This window comes from Bombyx mandarina, chromosome A1 (genome assembly GCF_030267445.1).
Source record: "Bombyx mandarina strain Sakado chromosome A1, ASM3026744v2".
NCBI lineage: Eukaryota > Metazoa > Arthropoda > Insecta > Lepidoptera > Bombycidae > Bombyx > Bombyx mandarina.
In genome coordinates, this window is record NC_143234.1 from 17,971,071 (window position 1) to 17,991,322 (window position 20,252).

Sequence of the window (20,252 nt, forward strand, 5' to 3'; positions counted from 1 at the left end):
ACCATTTAATGCTGTCAGGTCATCCAACCAACCACTTCCAGACATTATCTGAACATCCGCAAATCCGCAGTCATCGAGACACAGGTTTTGTTTTAATTTATTATCTGCAATCAGAATATTCAAGTGTGGGTATTATACTGTTTGTCAAGAGATTTCTTCAGTGACGGTAACTAGCCTTATATATAACAAAGTCCCGTTTGGTTTACAATGTTCTTGAGTGAGAGTAATTTATCGTAGCATCTGGTTAGCATATTTGCAAAGCACATCTTTTTTTTTTATTGCCCTTGTAGGCAGACGAGCACACGGCCCACCTTTTTATTTTTTTGGAGTTTACTCCTTTAGAATCGATTTACATATATAGGCCCGGGGTATGAAAATTATGGGGACCAAAATCGTACTAGCATGTCACACGAAATGCGTTATGCGCATGTCACACGAAATGCGCGCCGGGCTGCTGCGCCGGCAGTCCGCCACAAAGCCTCGTACTGATCGCGCGTTTCTCTCATTATTGTATTTTCATATATTTGTTAGTCGTTTGTTTTGTGTCTCGTTAATTTGTTAATAATCTGTAGTGTATCGTGTTGTCGTAATATAGAACTATTTCTCGTATTGTTTCGTTTAATTTTTTATATCCAGTAAACTCCAGTCGTGCGTCGGAGCGGACACACACACTTTTTTTATTGCTTAGCTGTGTGGACGAGCTCACAGCCCACCTGATGTTAAGTGGTTACTGGAGCCCATAGACATCTACAACGTAAATGCGCCACACACCTTGAGATATAGTTCTAAGGTCTCAGTATAGTTACAACGGCTGCCCCACCTTTCAAACCGAAACGCATTACTGCTTCACGGCAGAAATATGCGGGGCGGTGGTACCTACCCGTGCGGACTCACAAGAGGTCCTACCACCAGTAATTACGCAAATTATAATTTTGCGGGTTTCATTTTTATTACACGATGTTATTCCTTCACCGTGGAAGTCAATCGTGAACATTTTTGAGTACGTATTTCATTAGAAATATTGGTACCCGCCTGCGGGATTCGAACACCGGTACATCGCTTCAACACGAATGCACCAGACGTCTTATCCGTTAGGCCACGACGACCACAAAACCACCACCTGATGGTAAGTGGTCACCGTCGCTCATGGACGTCAGCAATGCCAGGGGCAGAGCCAAGCCGCTGCCTACCATAAAGTACTCTCTGTAAGCCGCGTTTGAAGAAGGACATGTCATAGCACTCGGAAAACACCGTGGAGGGGAGTTCATTCCAAAGCCGGATGGTACGTGCCAAAAAAGATCTTTAGAAACGCACTGTCGATGAACGCAGCGCGTCGATGATCTTCGATATTTCTCAATGAATTTATTAATCTCGTGCTTAATAGTTAGTAAAAAGTCTGTTGAAATAGCTACCTCTTTGATGTATTTACGTATATTCGCTTTCACAAATTTTTATTTGTTATAAAACCTTAATAGAAACCTTAAATAAAATTAGTGTTGTTGACAACGGAAAAATGTTAGAACATCATGACATTCAAAACGTAATTTGTCACGGAACATAAAATATGTAACTCTGCCATAATCTGCGACTTTACTGGTAACCCTCATGAAAATGGGGGAATCGTGTGAAAGGGTGATGGCGCGTTAACGAAATTGCAAATCGGGCAAACGTTAGGGACACGACCTTCATTCTCGAGACGAGGCAAAAGTTAACCCAAAATTGAATAGCTCATGCAAACTATGTATTTTGTGTATGTAACTTAAAACAAATTAGAGGTGATGACCTAATTTATGCTTTGTATCTTTCAAATGTAGACAGACAAACAAAGAATGAACATCGTTGCACGTGGACATTGACAATGTCACAGACACAGCCAAGGTATTGCTTACCGTTCAAAATTCCTATTCAACATAACACCATGGAAAGAGGTTCGTTATAAGAGTTCAATTGTGCTTATTAAAAAATGAAATGCACTGTAATTGAGCATAGTAGTTTCTGATAATAGAGACGAGCTATGCTTTGATGACGATGGTGCGAAGGTAATAAAATGCGACGGAATAATCACGAATAATTCTTCAGAGCCCGCACTAAGCAAGCAAATGGATAGTTAGAAATCACTGTATAACGAATCACAATACACTTCTATTTTTTTCCCTACCGAATCGGTGGTAGCCTACAAGGTTATTCCAAATACGTGCAGACTTGTAGGTGAGCTCACGGGGCTTAATGTTGGAGGACTTGGTAACACTAGCCAAAGTAAGAAAAGTCCTTCTCTGAATATACCCCCCGAATGGAATTACTACCCACTGAGGAGATCCGGCGAGAAACTCTGTATAAATGGGTTGTCTGTCGGGATTACTATAGTTTCTATATCAGATTTTGTGTATAGACATAGATATAGTGGGCCACTTAATCTTGAACGGCTACCGGAGCAAATAGAAGACATCTACTGTGTGACGAAATGAGATCGGTATCTGTATTTTGACTAATTCAGTTTACGGTGTTATAAAATATAAATAACAATTCATGTGTATGTACAACACCAAAAATCATAAGAAAACTTTTTTTTAAAAAAACAACTTTTCTGCCAATCTATCGGTTAAAATTTTCACACATTATTGCTTTAATAGACTTTTCCGTTTCATTTGGACATAACGATTACCCACTTAAAAATTTAGTCTAAATAATTTAACTATGCTAAAACGCGACAAAATTAGAGACTAGTGTTGATATTTTCATTAAATTACAAATAGAGTTAAATCGGTTCTGACCATACAATTGATTTGATAACAACGAATTATTGACTTACAAGTCTCACTTAGTTCTAATAATCGCTGGGTACCTATGCAATATGTGTGTGTTTTTATTTATTTCAATAGGGCATTACAAACCTAAGCAGAGTTAAGATCCAATGTTCATGCCCTCGTGACTGATGCCCTACAATTAGTAAGAAGCAAGTCATGTACCATCGATTTAAAAAAAATAACAATATTGGCCATGAAAACTAACCTTAAAAGTAAGACAAATAAAACAGTAAAGTTTGTCGCTATTACTCGTGCAAATTCTGGCAACCCTCAAGAAAATGGCGACCGTTCATGGACGGGTTGAAAATACAAACTCAGCGAATGTCAGCCAGTGATTCATCATACTTGAAGATCGCGTTGTGTCGTTTATCATGTCAAGTCCTAAGAACATTCCCGATAATAATTTTGGTATTAAAACACTTTTAACTAACCCTACAACGCTTTTTGGTCTCATTATTTAGAATTAATATTAATAATTTGGTGAATTTTAGCTATGTTCGTTTGTGTTATAAGTAAATTTTATATATCCAATATCGAAATGTTGGAGGGACTTACAATGTACTTTTTCATATTACCTACCATATTATGATTCGTCTAGGTATTACGATTGTTAACTATACACAACTAACTAATATTTAAACTTATTTAAACAAATATTATGATGTAAAATACATTTACTATGCAAGTTTATGTATTATTTAATACCATTAAGTAAGTTTTTGTTAGTTTTTAAACCTTCAAATAGTATGTTTCTCATTCCATATCCTGTTCTGGGATTTTTGTACATATTTTATGTTACTTTTCCTGAGGCTCATTTCTACAGTCTCTTTAAATGATTGCAGTGTGTCGGTCTAATTTTATTAACTTAAATATTCTAACTACCATATTATGTTCTCAAAAATTAACGTGAAACTATAAATGCTGTGAAAGGAATGCATGAAGAGTGTCACGGCGATGTCAATCTTCGGATAAGCAGTTGTTATTTTCGTGTCTTTTTTTTGTTTTTCTGGAACTAAGACGTCAAGGATTTGATCGTTTCAGATGGCGAAATCTAAAAACAAGATAACAATTGCGACATCCCAGTACGTTTCCTAGTGAGTTCATAAAAACGAGTATTTGGGATTTTCTCGATTTCTATTTGTTCACGCGTCGCTTATCTGATTGAATTACAAGTTTGTACGTTGTTGTAGGTACACAGGGGATGGTTTCTGGCATTGCGCCATCAATGAATTATGGCGTGGGATAGCGACCCATCTGATTTCGAGTAATTACACCAGATTAAATAGAGCCATCTAATGAAATCAAATAAAAATCTCAATAGAATAGCTAAACTGTAACATACGATCACTTTCCAGTAGAACAGGCAAGAAATTATTACTAGGATCCGAAAAAAAAAATTTTTTTCATCGATACCTCAGAACACTGAATCAGCGTTTGTAGCTCGAATACTATATTACAACGATCATAAAATATGTATGTAAATGTTATGAGTACTCCACCGTCTACTAAACTGCGTAATATGCTAAGCTGTCAACTGTTACAGCGAAAGAACATTCGAGGCTTAACTAAATACGACTCGAGGAGCTGTCCTCAACGAAGGACACTCAAACCGAAACATCTTACAGACTCTTTGCAGATTACATCTAATATAACTTAATTTTCGGGACAATTTGTAAAAATGTACTAGTATTTTGTGCGATTTTCGCGAGCCGTAGAGATATTTAAAACTAATCTTACATTTTTATTGTCATTATAAAATTTATTTCCGGCATTTCGAATATTTCACAGTTTTCTCGGTCCAGGATAGCCACCCGTATTTTATTATAAAGTACTGTACGTTATTTCAGGTAGTACTCTATGCTTTTATGTGAACAATAAAGTACACGAAAATACTTTATTTGGCATGATTTGGATTCTTTGGAATTTTGAGTAGTTTAGTCATATGTATTTTTTTTCCTTAAGCGCAATACATCGATTGCTCAATCGATGTCGCCACTCGCCAACGCCATGTCACTTAAGCATTCGTTTTTTTAACAAATATTTCTGTACTTACTCTCGCAACTTAACCTCAATTGTCAACAATGTCACTGTCATTAATTGTTACAATTTCTGATTTAATTTATTCAGTTCTAATAAAAATATGTACATATTTCCTACCTATAATAACCAATGTACTTTATTTGCAAAAAAAATATCTGGCAACCCTAGTCTAGGACGACAGTTTCCTTGTAAAATTAGTTCTAATTATGATAATACTACTACTACTTACTACTATTAGGTACACAACTCAATCGTATTTGAAGTATACTATCCTCAATTACTATCTCACAAAAAGTTCCTGTCCCACGCGTTATTTCCTCTCGAGATTTTAGAGCGTATTCTAAGCACGAGTTGGTGGTGCCATCATTCAATCTTTTCAGAAAAGCTTTCAATACGTTCTGGTCTTAAAACGCATAACCAAACTTTCGAAACTTTCATCTCATGTCGAGAATGGGTTGCTAAATTCAATGGGCTTTATAAACCACTTAATGTCTGGTGGGTGGGCAACAAAAATAAACTTTTCATTAGCTACATAAGTTAACATAGATTTTCGAGATGACACGATAACTAAAATACGAGGAATTTAAATGGAATTTCATTCGCAATAAGCCCGTCGACATGATTAACTGGTTCATTAGTTGCACTTTAACTGTGAATCGAGTTTACTGAAATGGAAACATTCACACGCGTGCTCACCACTTACATAACTAATTTTACTGTTAATGAATTACCAGACCTACCAGACTTACCAGACAGAGCATATTCGACATGGCGTTTTTGAATTAAATATTTTTTGTTCGCCCATTTTTTTATTTTGCTGAAGCTGGACAGGCAAAGCAAGTGATGGCTCATTAGACCCAACATGAACAGCACCGTCCACTGTGTAGACAGCCGTTGGCTGAATTGTTATTGTAAAATAACCATCCTACCCTCTCACCGGAAACAGAGAGCGGGGCCAACCTTCTCATGCGAACTTATTATGTAGGGCACACATTAAGCACACCAGTACCACCACCACACTAAGTACACCAGCTTTTTTCTCAAATTCCTTTAACCTTTAACCGCAATTGGAATTCCAGAACAAAAAATAATTTCTAGTATTTCCCCTTGATAGCTTGAATCTAATTTTTTGGGATGAGGACACTCGTTCTACTTTTAAATGGAAAATGCGACCTCATGTCTATTGAGACAATCTTCTTTCGTTTTGATGTCCATGGGCTCCGGCTACCACTTAACACCAGTTGAGTCGCGATCTTCTTCTACCCGCATTTGCAATAAAATAAACCGCTGCATTCCATTTAAAAAAAAAACTTCTTTTTTTTGTAAACGAAAATTGAAAATTTCAGTATAGACTACACAGTAAAAACAAATACAGGGGCAGTTGTCCGTATCAACAAGGCAGCTTTCATTTTGATGTTGATTAACGAACTCATCTCCTTGTAAAACTTTCGTGTTTTTAGAATATTTTATTCTACATCGTTGAGTTCAAATTAGCATTCACGTCCCTTTGAGTGTGGAACTCTCAGTACTTGAGAACATTTCACATAGAAACAACCCTATTCTTAATTTGAAATATTTAAATGAGTTATTTTGAATTTAAAAATATTTAAATTATTGTTGTTTGTATATATAGTGAACATATTAGCACACCAAGACATAACATGAGTGGACGAGCTCACAGCCCACCTGGTGTTAAGTGGTTACTGGAGCCCATAGACATCCACAACGTAAATGCGCCACCCACCTTGAGATATAAGTTCTAAGGTCTCAGTATAGTCACAACGGCTGCCCCACCCTTCAAACCGAAACGCATTACTGCTTTACGGCAGAAATAGGCAGGGTGGTGGTACCCTACCGCGCGGACTCACAAGAGGTCCTACCACCAGTAATTACGCAAATTATAATTTTGCGGGTTTCTTTTTTATTACACGATGCTATTCGTTCACCGTGGAAATCAATTTGACTATTAGATTCAATCAAGATTCAATCATTTTCCAAGATTTTTCAAATTCAATTTCCAAGATATTTCGAAAAGGTTTTTAATACCCTTGTCACATATCTCAGTACACGAGCGCGGCTTCCCTAATAATATTATGCAGCTACCTAAGCCGACAGATAAAATTTTACATCGAATACACCCAAGTCGTTGCTACAAACAAAACGGAGGGTAGATCTTCTTTTCGATTTTGAATTACATATACTTACAAATATACTTACTTACTTATATTACAACATTATTTATAAAAAAAACTCCAAAACATTCGGATTAAAATGCAAATGAAAATGGAATGCCATCATCGATACTAAAAACAAAAAGAATCCCGAAGCCACTTCAATTTTCATTAAAAGCATTTGAAAAAGAAAAAAAACCATGAAAATTCGTTTGCATATATTGATATGAAAACAATACAAACGGGTTTTCGATGTGGCCTAGATTCGAATTCATTGGCTTAAAGCCAAGTTATGATATTACAATGGTTATCGCTACCATTTGTTAGTGTCCCAGGCCTAATAGGCAAGTCGCCAGGTATATTCGTAGTCCGGCGTTTGTGGCGGAGAGTTTTTATTTATTTATTTCAAATATGGCTCAAAGACGTTACGGCCCACATAGTACTAGAGCCCATATATATCAATCACATTGTAAATCCTGCAACTCTTGAGATATGGGATCAAAGTCTTCTTCTTTGTTTCCATCTTATCCCACTAGCTAGCTGGGCTCGGTCGGCACAGCGAATTTTTCTATTCCATTCTCCTCATCAGCAGTCATCTCAACACTCAGTCCTCTTTCTCTCACATTGTCATTCACATATTACATCTTTTTTTTTTATTGCTTAGATGGGTGGACGAGCTCACAGCCCACCTGTTGTTAAGTGGTTACTGAAGTCCATAAACATCCACAACGTAAATGCGCTACCCACCTTGAGATACAAGCTCTAAGGTCTCAAGTATAATTACAACGGCTGCCCCACCCTTCAAACCGAAACGCATTACTGCTACACGGCAGAAATAGGCAGGGTGGTGGTACCCACCCGCGCGGACTCATAAGAGGTCCTACCACCAGTAATTACGCAAATTATAATTTTGCGGGTTTCATTTTTATTACACGATGTTATTCCTTTAGGCCACGACGACTTCACAAATGTATTCTATGTATTCTTCGGTCGACCTCTTCCCCCGTTACCTTGCACTACCATTTCCATACATCTCCTAGTCACATGCATCTCCTCTCTACGTATCACTTGTCCATACCACGCTAACCGTTCTGTTATAACCCTAGTATGAATACTATTTGTCTGACAGCCCTAACCAAGCTGCACGATCAGCATTCCCGAGCTCTCCTGTTCCGTCCGCCCCGCAAACGGACATTCTTCAACCACCTCTCGACCTGAGCGGTTAAGTCTTCTGCCAACTCCCAACAGTGGTCAAGTCTTCTCCTATCCTATTCTAAATCAGTGCGCGTGACTGTCATCGGACCTCCATAACTTTATATTTCATTTTTTTTAAATCTACGTAGCGAAACCCGCTATATCAGTTCGCTCTTTAATTTATCAATCAATGAGACTACTTTCATACTTCCTTTGATATACTCATTCCTTATCTTGTCCATCCTTGTCACACGCGATCAAAGTCTCCCTTGTAAAACATTACGTCTGTCGAACTGTTCGAACCTGAACACATGAGTATTTCGCGTCAGAAATGAGCAGAATTGTCTTAACTACTCGTGCGGATTTACAATACGCTCTCCCACCTGCAAATAGCAGTATGTACTCAAAGAACGCTGCTGCCCACTCCTCTGAGAATCAGTAGCCTTTTACGACGCCCACTGGATGATTTGAGGTTGTGCTATTCTCGTATGACACAAGACAGCCAAAATACTATCATGCAATATAATTTGTTTTTTAAATTGACAAAAACCACGCAAAACACCGCCTATTCAATAATAGGTCTACCCAAAAGCGATCTCAAATAATAGGTCTTAATTAAACTACAAAGAATAACATATTGCCAAGCAAATGAGACACATTTTATAGTTGAAAGCTTGTTGGTTTAAAAATGCGCAGTACACTTATACTGTTAAGTGATTGAGATTTCAAAGATACGTCAATATATCCCATGCGATATTATGACTGCCTAGCACTCGAAAGGTCTAACTTTCAAAACGGGCACGTGCCCCTTAAATTCCCCGTAATAAATGAATATAATAATATGTGTGTATGCATTAAAATTTAATAATGTACGCCATAAGAGCAACTAAATAGTAATTAATAATATATTCTTAAACCGGTGATCCTGGTTCGGGGTATTAGGCAATATTATTATTATATAAAGTTGATTCTGTCTTACGATATGCTATATCTATTTGCTCTACAAATAAAACTAAAAAGAACGAATTGCCTTGATCTTTTTTTTAATTGACTATAAATTATTATTATTTTTAATTTTTTCATCGAGAGACCCTGAAAATTAAATACGAATCCATTACAACCCGATATAGCAAAAGATAGATTCAATATTACGCTTCAATCTTGAAAAAGTCGGCTCTATTATTATGGCATCTCTGTGGATCGTGTCCGGTTTTTTCCGTCAATAACTGAAGCTTTATGAGAATCCACACATAGAATCCGAATTCCGCAGAATGAACATATAGAATTATTAAGTTATCCGGAACTTTCATACATATATGAACGAGGCGAACTCATGGAAAATCTTTCTTAACATTTAATTATTTTTTTATTGCTTAGATGGGTAGACGACCTCACAGCCCACCTGGTGTTAAGTGGTCACTGGAGCCCATAGATATCTACAACGTAAATACGCCACACACCTTGAGATATAAGTTCTAAGGTCTCAGTATAGTTACAACAGGTGCCCCAGTCTTCAAACCGAAACGCATTACTGCTTCACGGCAGAAATAGGCAAGGTGGTGGTAGCTACCCGCGCGGACTCACAAAAGGTCCTATCACCAGTAATTACGCAAATTATAATTTTGCGGGTTTGATTTTATTACACGACTAGTGACCCACCCTCGCTTCGCTTCGGAAACATTAAAACACTCATGAAACCAAAAAAAAAAAATTAAAAAAAGTAGCCTATGTTCATCAGGGACAATGTCGGCTTCTAATGGAAAAAGAATTTTTCAAATCGGTCCAGTAGTTTCGGAGCCTATTCGAAACAAACAAACAAACAAATCTTTCCTCTTTATAATATTATTATAGTATAGATGTTATTCCTTCACCGTGGAAGTCAATCGTGAACATTTGTTGAGTACGTATTTCATTAGAAAAATTGGTACCCGCCTGGGATTCGAACACCGATGCATCGCTCAACATAAATGTCTACGTACAATATACTTATTATATTTACTTTATTTGAAATTCGATGAAGTCCATCCCTACTCAGATGGTGATCACGCAACACCTTCACAGTAAATTATACCAAGAAAAATCCTAATTGATTTAGGGCAGGACATCTATTTGGAATCCCTCATATTATTCAGAGGTTAGTCATGATGAAGAAAGGAAATCGTACAATAAGAAGGAGCACATAAAAAAATATGCGTATTTACTAGTCGTAGAGTGTTTAGTGGTTCTGTATATCTAGGTAGACTCATCTTGTCTTTTATTTATTGCCTAATTGTTACCTAAGCCCATAGACATCTACAACTTAAATGGCGCAATTTACCTTGAGATATGAGTACTAAGGTTTTTTTTTTAATTTTGATTTTATTTTCTAGAGCTCGTCCTAGATGATGTGTTTATTTTTGTTTGGAGTGTGGGTAGGCAATTCTGAGATAAAAATTAAACATCCAGATCGTGTTGCAAAATGCGTGGCGGCGTTCTAACTCAGCCGGTGGGCCGCGATTTCACTCATATATTTTTGTGTTCAAGGATTCCCGTATATTCACAAGAGCTGTGTGTTCCGTCGGTCTACATAGAATATAGTAGCTAATTCATTCTTTTACCAACAAGACGGCATGGTTTGTATTACGAAACCTCTTCTACGTTTGGTCGTAGGCACTTCACCGAATTTTATATGTCGTTGTCGTCACGCTACCTCGTAGATAGTCGTAGAGGGTTACGACGTAGCGACGTAGCTTACGTAGCCAATAAAGTGGATGGATAAGTGGATTAGTACCGGCATTAGTAATTCAGTGGGTTCACTTTGATGTTACTAAGACAAAAAAGCTATTTGAATTTTTTCATTAGATAAATTCAAGAATACGCGAAGCTCTAGAAGTGTGCTTTCTAAGTCACTTTAATTATGTTAGTAAATCCTCTTACGGCTTTGTTGACAATTTGTAAAACACAATCGATATTGTACGTAGGCGATAAACTACTTTGTAATTCTGAATGTCACATGTTAACGAACACCGCTGGAATTCCATTAAGCTTACGGCGTGCTGTAAAGATAATTTATTGCTTTGTTTTTCAACTCTACGAACATGGATATAAAATGGTGAAAACAGCGTAAACAATTCTCGAAGTTTCCTGCTGGCATCAATGAAAAATGTATTACAATATTGTAATAAGGGTTTATGTTAGCTGTACTAAAAAAAATACATTTTCATATTAAAACATGAAAAAAAAGCGTAAGGCCTCGAAATTCCAAATTTCAATTTTAATTTTAATATTAGAAATCGGCGACCAATGGGTGTTGAAAAAGAATAAAATCGACGGAACGCGATTTCGTTATTTATAAACAAGTAATTCCTTTTTTAAATGAGGATCGAAATATTCGTTTTTAATTGTTCCCAAATGGAAAAACAACAATGGCAGAGTTCCAACCTCGCCCATTACCAAGTTTTACAAGACCGAGACAAATTACACACATAACAAAAAAATGAATAGTGACTTACCGGAATATCGCCTACAAACAAACACACACCAAAAATCTATTAGGGAGCTATATTAAATCAATTTATTACATTTAAAATTTTGAAAATATAATGTTAAGTTGTTTAATACGTACACGCGCGGTCGTTGGGTTGTAAGTTGTGTCGCAACGCCTGCCCGTGTGATCGGGTGGCGAGCTGAAGCACAAGTGAGGCTACGAATGACGCGGCTGCCCTTATACAGCCAGTCTCAACCCCGAACTCAAAAGCAGTGGGCGGATATTCATAGAGCTGTTCGCTAGGCAAATTATTTCTCTTTATGGAAAATCACTATGATATACCTTAATCAAAAAAAAAAACGGCTTCAACTTGGAAAAGAAAACTTCGTTTATTAGGAACTTTGGTCATGTTTTTCTCAAAATTTAAAACTGGTTGACTAAAAAATCGTAATATAACGCTATTTAAATTTATTATAATTTTTTTATCACATAAATAGATTTTCAGTTTTAATATCTCTATGTCACACCCACATTCGTACATGGGCTACACGTGAATCTTCAATTAATTTGACGTCATCATTGCAGCTAATTGTTTATCAGATCTATAAGCTTCACAATAGAATGTACGTGGGCAATATTTTACAGAAATAGAAAGCTACTATGTAATTCATTTTGAAATGTCGTCCGAACCAGTCTGAAAATACGGCTTCATGCTATAAAGGTCTATTATATTACCGACTTGCTGTTACGTTTCCGTTTTTTTTTTGTAACTGACTTTCAACTGAAACTCTGATGTTTTATAATTATTTTGAGTCGTATAAATAGCAATGAAAAACGTTAGTTAGAGACAAGGAGAACAATAAGTACAGTGAAAATTCCTTCTTAGTAAAACAGAAATGTTTCTCCTGCTCTAGCATTCACCAGGAATATAGGCACATATATAGAGAATAATATAGGGAATACAGATGTACTCTTTTGGGCAATAAATAATCAAAACAAGAGCTTTTTCCTACAGCTACAGGGTGATTATATTTGTAAATGACCAGTTAAATCCGGCCTTGTTCTGCGGTAACTATCTCTAAATGTTAAATATGCACTGTCACGGTCAAAATAGTTCCCTGAAGTGCTAAGTAATCTATATAAAATTTCTAGCAAGAATGGTTTTTCATTTTGAAGTTATACTTCTTTAGGCGCGTTATGAAAAATTGATGAGAGTGAAATTTTACGATGCGCGCGCACCGTGACACAAACTTAACTAAATCGCTCATTACAATACGACAGACGTAACTTGGCGAGTCTGAATATAGCCGCAGGTGAACTTTCCGAACCGTACCGAGAATTACCGAATTTATACGATGTCAAGAAAAGGGATGTCCAATATGCGTGATTGAGGATGTTGTTTAATCGTTTTTTTTTCAAATTGATTAAAATTTAAATAATAAAAAAAGAAATAAATTTAATAAAAATAAAGTATAACTTCTTACGGGCGTACATAAGTACAGCACCCTTTTTTTCATTTTATTTCGGTGGGCATTAGCTTGGGTATACACCTGGCATTACTGACATCCACAAACGTCGATAACAATTGTGTACCAGGTGAGCCGTATTCTCGTTTGCCTATAAAGAGATAATAAGTATATATGGGCGCAAACGCCACTATTTGGCAACAATTAACAAGATATATAGTTTAGTTTATTTTATGTTATTATTTATTTATTATTAGCAAGATGAAACTGTTATTCTACCATATTTAATATTTAGCAGACACTGTTTTGATGTTCAGAATATGTTTAATGTTCATATTATGGTTTAAAAATACAAATGTCTGTATAAATAATTAAATATTAATAAAGCATAAATATTTATAATTAATTATATTATAATTAACAGTAATAATTTTATTAAGTATTGTAATTGTTAAGCAAATCGTGTTGTTGGCGCCATCTTTTATTAGGCTGGGTAATAGCAATGTTAGTTTATATTAGTTAAAAGCAATTAATGAAAATAAATTAATGTCAGAGTCATGTAAAAATCACTAAAATATGTGTTGTGAATGTAAGCCATATTTTGTGAATTGTTTCGCGGTAATTACATTTGTTTGTGTAAAAGAAATTGTAGTTGCTATAACCAACACAAATAGCTAATTGTGTAAAAACTAAGACGTGGCTTTTTGTAATAAACAAGTAATGTTAAAGTTTTATAGAATTGTATTGCATTTTCATTGTAGTGTTTGAAAATCATGGCGTAACGCTGACAAATACTATCCTTTTTTTAAGTATATACGTAAAGATAAAAACTAAAGATAAAAACTGTTATCACTTAAAACCCTTAAAACTCTTTAGTTTTCAGAAAGATTTTTCTTAGACAGAATCACTCACCTGTCGGTCATTGAACGGAAAGAGAGTTCAGTTTTGTACAGTATAGTAATACTGTTTAAATTATTATTTAGTTTTAAAAAAGATAAAGAGCTTTAAATGTTGTTTCCTTATTATATCATAGAAAACGCAATTAAGTATTTTATTGTCTATTCATTCTGAAGTATTTCATATCATTATATTATATTTATACTGAATTGTTTATGCTTTCACGGCTGTCTACATTACACACCCCACAATTTAACGGGTTTTTTGTTACTTAAAACTTATTTGAACAATACAATGTAATAGATTCATAATTCGTAGTTAGCATTGTAATTTGTCTGCTAGAATGAATAAACGTTTCTCTTTGTTTAATTTTGTTTATTGGCTGCTGCAAAATAAACTTTCTTTCTTCATATCTGTATTATTTGAATAATAACTCAAGCACTTCGCACAAAAATAATTCGCTGAACAAAATAATCCCGACATCTATATGCACCCTCTCGATTCAATGAACTCGGATAATGTTATCCCTTCATAGATTTTTTGTGCATTGTTTTTTCCAATGTATTTCCGCACACTTAAGATAAATATCGTCTTTGGAAAAACAATAAGAATAATCTAACATTACAGTTTTTTTATGAAATATTATAAGACGCTGCTCTATTTGTAATTAATTATTTTTTTACTGCTAAGTTGATTGGACGAGCCCACGGCCCACCTGATGTTAAACGATCCCAGAGCCCATAGACTACAGCCACGCTAATGCCACCGCCCATATTGAGAAATGAGTTCTAAGTTCCAATTTACAGTACAACGGCTGCCTCACTATTCAAACCGAAACGCATTACTGCTTCACGGTAAAAATAGCCAGGGTGGTAGTACCTAACCGTACGGTGTCACAAGACGTCCTACCACCAGTAAAATAGCTAGTTACACGGTCAAGCGTTGAACTTCCTAGCTCTTAGCTGTTGCTGTGGAACTGATGGTGAGATGGAATGAGGGTATTCTTTCATTCGCGAAGCTGTCATGCTTTAAAGGTGTAAGTGGTTATCAAATACAACTGAGTTAAAAAATAAAAACATTTTAGTGGTGATAGCGCATACGGCATTCTACCATCACCCTATTACTGCCAAAACATACAAACATACATTCCAATTTAAGGAATAGGAGGGTCGTTATAATAACACAAAGTAAGACTTAAAACTTGTGAACATTTACGAAAATTATGGAAGATATTTCATACTAGCGACCCGCCCTCGCTTCGCTTCGGAAACATTAAATTTTATTATTGAATAGCTGAGTCCCATGATGCTACCCGCGGTTACTGTCGTACCGCGGGTGACGCCGCGGGGCAAAGCTAGTCTAAAAAAAGTAGCCTAAGTTACTCCTTATATTACAAGCTACCTATCAGTGAAAGTCTCGTCAAAATCGGTCCAGCCGTTCTAGAGATTAGCCGGAACAAACAGACAGACAGACAAAAATTGTAAAAAATGACATTTTGGTGTATGTACCGTATATATATTCATATGCATGTAGTAAAAAGCGGCTATTTCAATATTACAAACAGACACTCCAGTTTTATTTATATGTACAGATGTATAGATATACAGCTAACTTTAATTAAGAAGTATGTAAAATTTTTGATTCACTGTAGAATAGCCTCTAAAATAACTATCTTACGGTTTAAATTTAGAATAGGCTTTGTCACTGAACGGCTTGACGGCTGTAACGAAATTAGAAACAGTCCGAATGTATGTAGGTCAGACCCGACCGACGCTAGTCTATTTGTATCGTGTAATGAAAATGTCATCGGCAGACTCCAATTTAACTTATTCTTAATTCAGTAAAAACAATGGTAAGTCTTCAATCACAAAAGATTGTCGGACATTTTCAAATTTGGAAAAATGGCACGATTGCAGATCAAAGATGGCCAGATCATGAGTAATTTTGTGATTATAAGTGAAGGATACTTCTGGGGCTTAATGCTTAGGTGTGCTCATAATGCCTATGTTTGGCTCTCGTATTAACCTTTAAAAATTTTGCTTGAAACATTAACTATTATTATTATTATTATTTTTATTGCTTAGATGGGTGGACGAGCTCACAGCCCACCTGGTCTTAAGTGGTTACTGGAGCCCATAGACATCCGCAACGTAAATGCGCCACCCACCTTGAGATATAAGTTCTAAGGCCTCAAGTATAGTTACAACGGCTGCCCCACCCTTCAAACCGAAACGCATTACTGCTTCACGGCAGAAACAGGCAGGGTGGTGGTACCCACTCGCGCGGACTCACAAGAGGTCCTACCACCAGTAATACTATTGTAATACTATCCTAGCATATGACAGCCTGATAATCTTCCATCATAATGACATATGTACTCAGTCTTGACGGTGTGAAAAGTAATCGAAGAAGCAACTGTTTGACCCAGTTATTCACAACTAGTGGTTTGTTTACGAAGTAATTCAATCTTCGATTCGGGGTAATTTTGCAATCGATTATCACCCGCCATTACGAAAGCGGATCGAACAAATTGAAAATCAATTTGGACTGATTTGTCTGTCTGGACTATTTTTGTTTCTATTAACTACAGAACTTCAGTTAGAGAACTACCTAATTTTCTAAATAGTGTAAGTATATTGAAAGTGTTTTTTTTTTTAATTATTATTCTTTATTGTACACACACAGTTAAAACAATATAATAATTACGAAAAGTTATAAAAATGGCGAGCTTAACTCAACAATTGAGTTATCTACCAGCTAACCGTTCTTAAAAAAGGTGAGCTTTAGGTGAGCATAGGTGGGTAGAAAAGTACAATCTAATCAATTTACTTATTGATACTGTACACAATAACAATAATAGTAACAATAATAAATAAAAACACTAATACATAATATATCAGACTATATACATACACAATTACACACATAAATAACAGGTTTTCTTGAGTTTTCGCCAGTCGTCGATGCTAACAGAACTATTTGACCACAGAAACTGTAGTCTGACCACAGACCATTTTATGTAAGTAATTATAATATTCAATCACTTCCTTTACAGTTATAAAAAAACGTCAGACAACTTTAGAATTTTCCAATAGAAATTCCATTCATCAAACTAAATTGAATGTCGAGAGCATGAAATAAGTTTGCCCTATTCGAATATATATTAGATAGCGACCCGCCCTCGCTTCGCTTCGGAAACATAAAAACACACATGAAAACAAAAAAAAAATAAAAAAAAAAAAAAAAAAGTAGCCTATGTTCATCAGGGATAATGTCGGCTTCTAATGGAAAAATAATTTTTCAAATCGGTCCAGTAGTTTCGGAGCCTATTCGAAACAAACAAACAAACAAATCTTTCCTCTTTATAATATTAGTATAGATATAGATAAAATCTCGCAGATACACTTTGAATACAATAACGCTTCTGAAAAGTCGATGTATTATAAAAAAAATCTATATTGTGAATAAATACTAAAGCCACTTGAACCTGATGTATATTAAATTACTGTATTTTCAAGTACTGTTTCAAAGTGTAATGTTTTATAGCTTCAAATTTAAATATCTGATACCGTTTCAAAAATTCAATAACAGCAACTACATATTTGTGGACATCATCTTCGCGTCTTTCACAGAAAATTGCTTAGCTTAAAATTTAATTTTTGGGTAGTAAGTGGTTGCGAACGCTTGACGTCACACAACATCGAACGAATGGAGCAGTGTTAAAGTGTATTAATTTCGCGATTTAAAAACAATAATCTTTTGCCGTAGAGTGATATCAAGGAGCAAGAGCAAGTCAGGGCTAAGTGGAGTCAACTTGTGAAGGCCCTGTGTACCAGCGGGGTACCCTAGGACTACAACAAAAACGACAATCTTTTATCCGTTAGGTTGTTACTATGTTTTGCCTAGATTTTTTTGCAAAGGTTCACGGCCCGTTCACGGCCCTATCATTGCGTGGCTACCGAAGCCTTTATAAATCACAGCGGGAATATCCCAACCCACCTTAAGACCAAAAAATTAAGTTTCAGTTATTTGTGTAACGGCGACACACTCTTTAAACTGAAACGCCTGACTATTCGTGACCGGAACAGGCAGTATGGTAGTACTTACCCTTCTATCCTTCACCTCAATACAAGTAAATTTTGATATAAAAATATTTCATCACTGAACAAAAATCATCAAGAACATCTTTCGTCCTGGTGTAAATATGTATATCTGTTTCCATTAGAGTTTTGCTTAAGCATTGTGTAAGATTTTAAGAACCAATTATCACAATTCCTTGATCGTTAATATGTTCTCTATCATTCATTTAAGACGACACTTAAATCTAAAATCTAATCTACCTTATTCACAGATCGTACATTGATAACGTCAAATAAAACAAATTAAATACAATTTAGATGTTTTTAAACACCAATTACTTTTAAGTACCAAAAAAAGACCATAAAAATACTAACATCAAAAAATTTAGTGTCCTTGCATGCTCTTTGCTTTATTATTTACGGAGGCGAAATTGTATTTGTTCGCATACCTAAACAAGGGTGGATCTTGACGGCGTGACTACGCGTCTTTTAAATTCTTTTATTGGATTCCTGGTGGCGTTTCCTGTCACCCTTTAGCTCTTAACATATTTTGTGTTCAATTTCTTTGTTGTTCGGTCCCGAGCGTTTTCCTCATCTTCCCTTTTTCAGCATTTACACGAGCCTCCGAAACACAATTACGGCTTTATAGATCACGTACACATTGTTTCGTGTGCAAATCGTCGTCTAATGTATAAGATAAGAGGTACAATTTTTTCTAGGTTGGGTCTCGGATCTAATGCGTCAGATTTGGTGTAATATAATCGAGACATCGACGTCTTGCGGTGAGTTCTGGTAACTACCGGTACCATTTGACATTTGAAAGGCTGCATTAATTCGAGGTTTACCATAACCATCGATTCAGTGCTACTCCATCTAGTGAGCTCCCGCGAAATTCATGAGGTCATCAATCAATCGCTTTATAATTTTCAATACAATAATCTCAAATTACTATAAAATAAATTAAATTTTTCCAAAATCAACACATAAGAAGGCAAAGATAAAATAGCTCATTAGCTTTTCGTCCTCGGTGTGTTGGCAGATTTTCTTCTCCTTTTGCTTAAAGCTATTGATGAATTTTACTTACCAATAAAAACAATCAATCTCCACCTTTCGCTTTCACAAGAAAACCAAACGTAACAAATAAGAAAAGGTTAATTATTATGGAATTTAGTGACTAGACATTTGTCTAAATTGGTACGAGCATTACTAGCAATGCTAGGACCGTTAAATCACACTAAAGCAGAAAAGAAATTCTCGATCGAATACCAAAACACAACATAATAATGAGCGCTCCAATCCTTTCAACATTCGATACAAAGCTTGAACTTTATTTCATATCCAAATCGTTTTGAACGCACGTGAATTTGCTCACGTGTCTTTTGAAGAAAGTATTAGAAATTATTAGAAAATAAATACGATTTTCACGAATATGTAAAATCAAAGTACGTTGATTTTTTATATCATAGCAAACGCCTAAAAATAACGTCGTACATAATGAAGTTTACTCATTTTTGTGTCTTCTCAATTTACAAATACCGTCATTATTGATAAAAAATATTTTAGCATCGGAATATCTGATACAATCTTAGGTTTACTTAGATATAATTAAAAGAAAGAGATGTATCCACTTTTTTGTTGATTATGAAAAAAAACGAAATAGAAAAAGCAGTTCATTAAGCTGCAGCAGATCATAGGACAAACTTATTTTTATTCTCTTAATATCTTAAATATTAACTGTAATCTTAAATATTAATCCACTGTTATTTTTTAGTAAGAGTAAACACAATATTTTTGATATAGCTAAAACTACATAATACATTTGGGGTTTCGGCCATTTACCTGAAGCAGTGAGGTGTTTGGAAACATATAACTGAAAATAAACTGTATCTTATTATAATAAGATTAATATTTCCAAACCGTATATTTTAAGCCAAAAGTTCGTTAATTACAGCACATATTTTCATTGAAAAACCTAAAAATCCTTTAGATTTCCTTAATAACTAGATTTCATAGAATATTCATCTTCGTTTGAAATAATTTTATAAGGTATCAATAATTTGAAAATATTTTTTTTAAGTGGATTTGGGAGAAATTTCGCATAAAGCGAAATAATTTTTTAGGACACTTTTTATCAC

At 35.3% G+C, this 20,252-nt stretch overlaps 1 protein-coding gene across 4 annotated transcripts in view; it reads right to left on the reverse strand.

Annotated features, from left to right (window-relative positions):
* The window catches only part of LOC114242736 (xibalbin-1), a 481,172-nt gene that overhangs the window by 44,301 nt on the left and 416,619 nt on the right, over positions 1-20,252 (reverse strand). For 2 of the 4 annotated variants that reach the window (XM_089740051.1, XM_089740049.1), the window contains exon 1: positions 11,814-11,948. The exons of 1 other annotated variant lie outside the window; for it this stretch is intronic. The gene's annotated coding sequence lies outside the window, so the exon portion shown is untranslated. Of the gene's footprint in view, positions 1-11,700; positions 11,725-11,813; positions 11,949-20,252 lie in introns of those variants that run through there. One more of the 4 variants, XM_089740052.1, reaches the window with a different exon arrangement.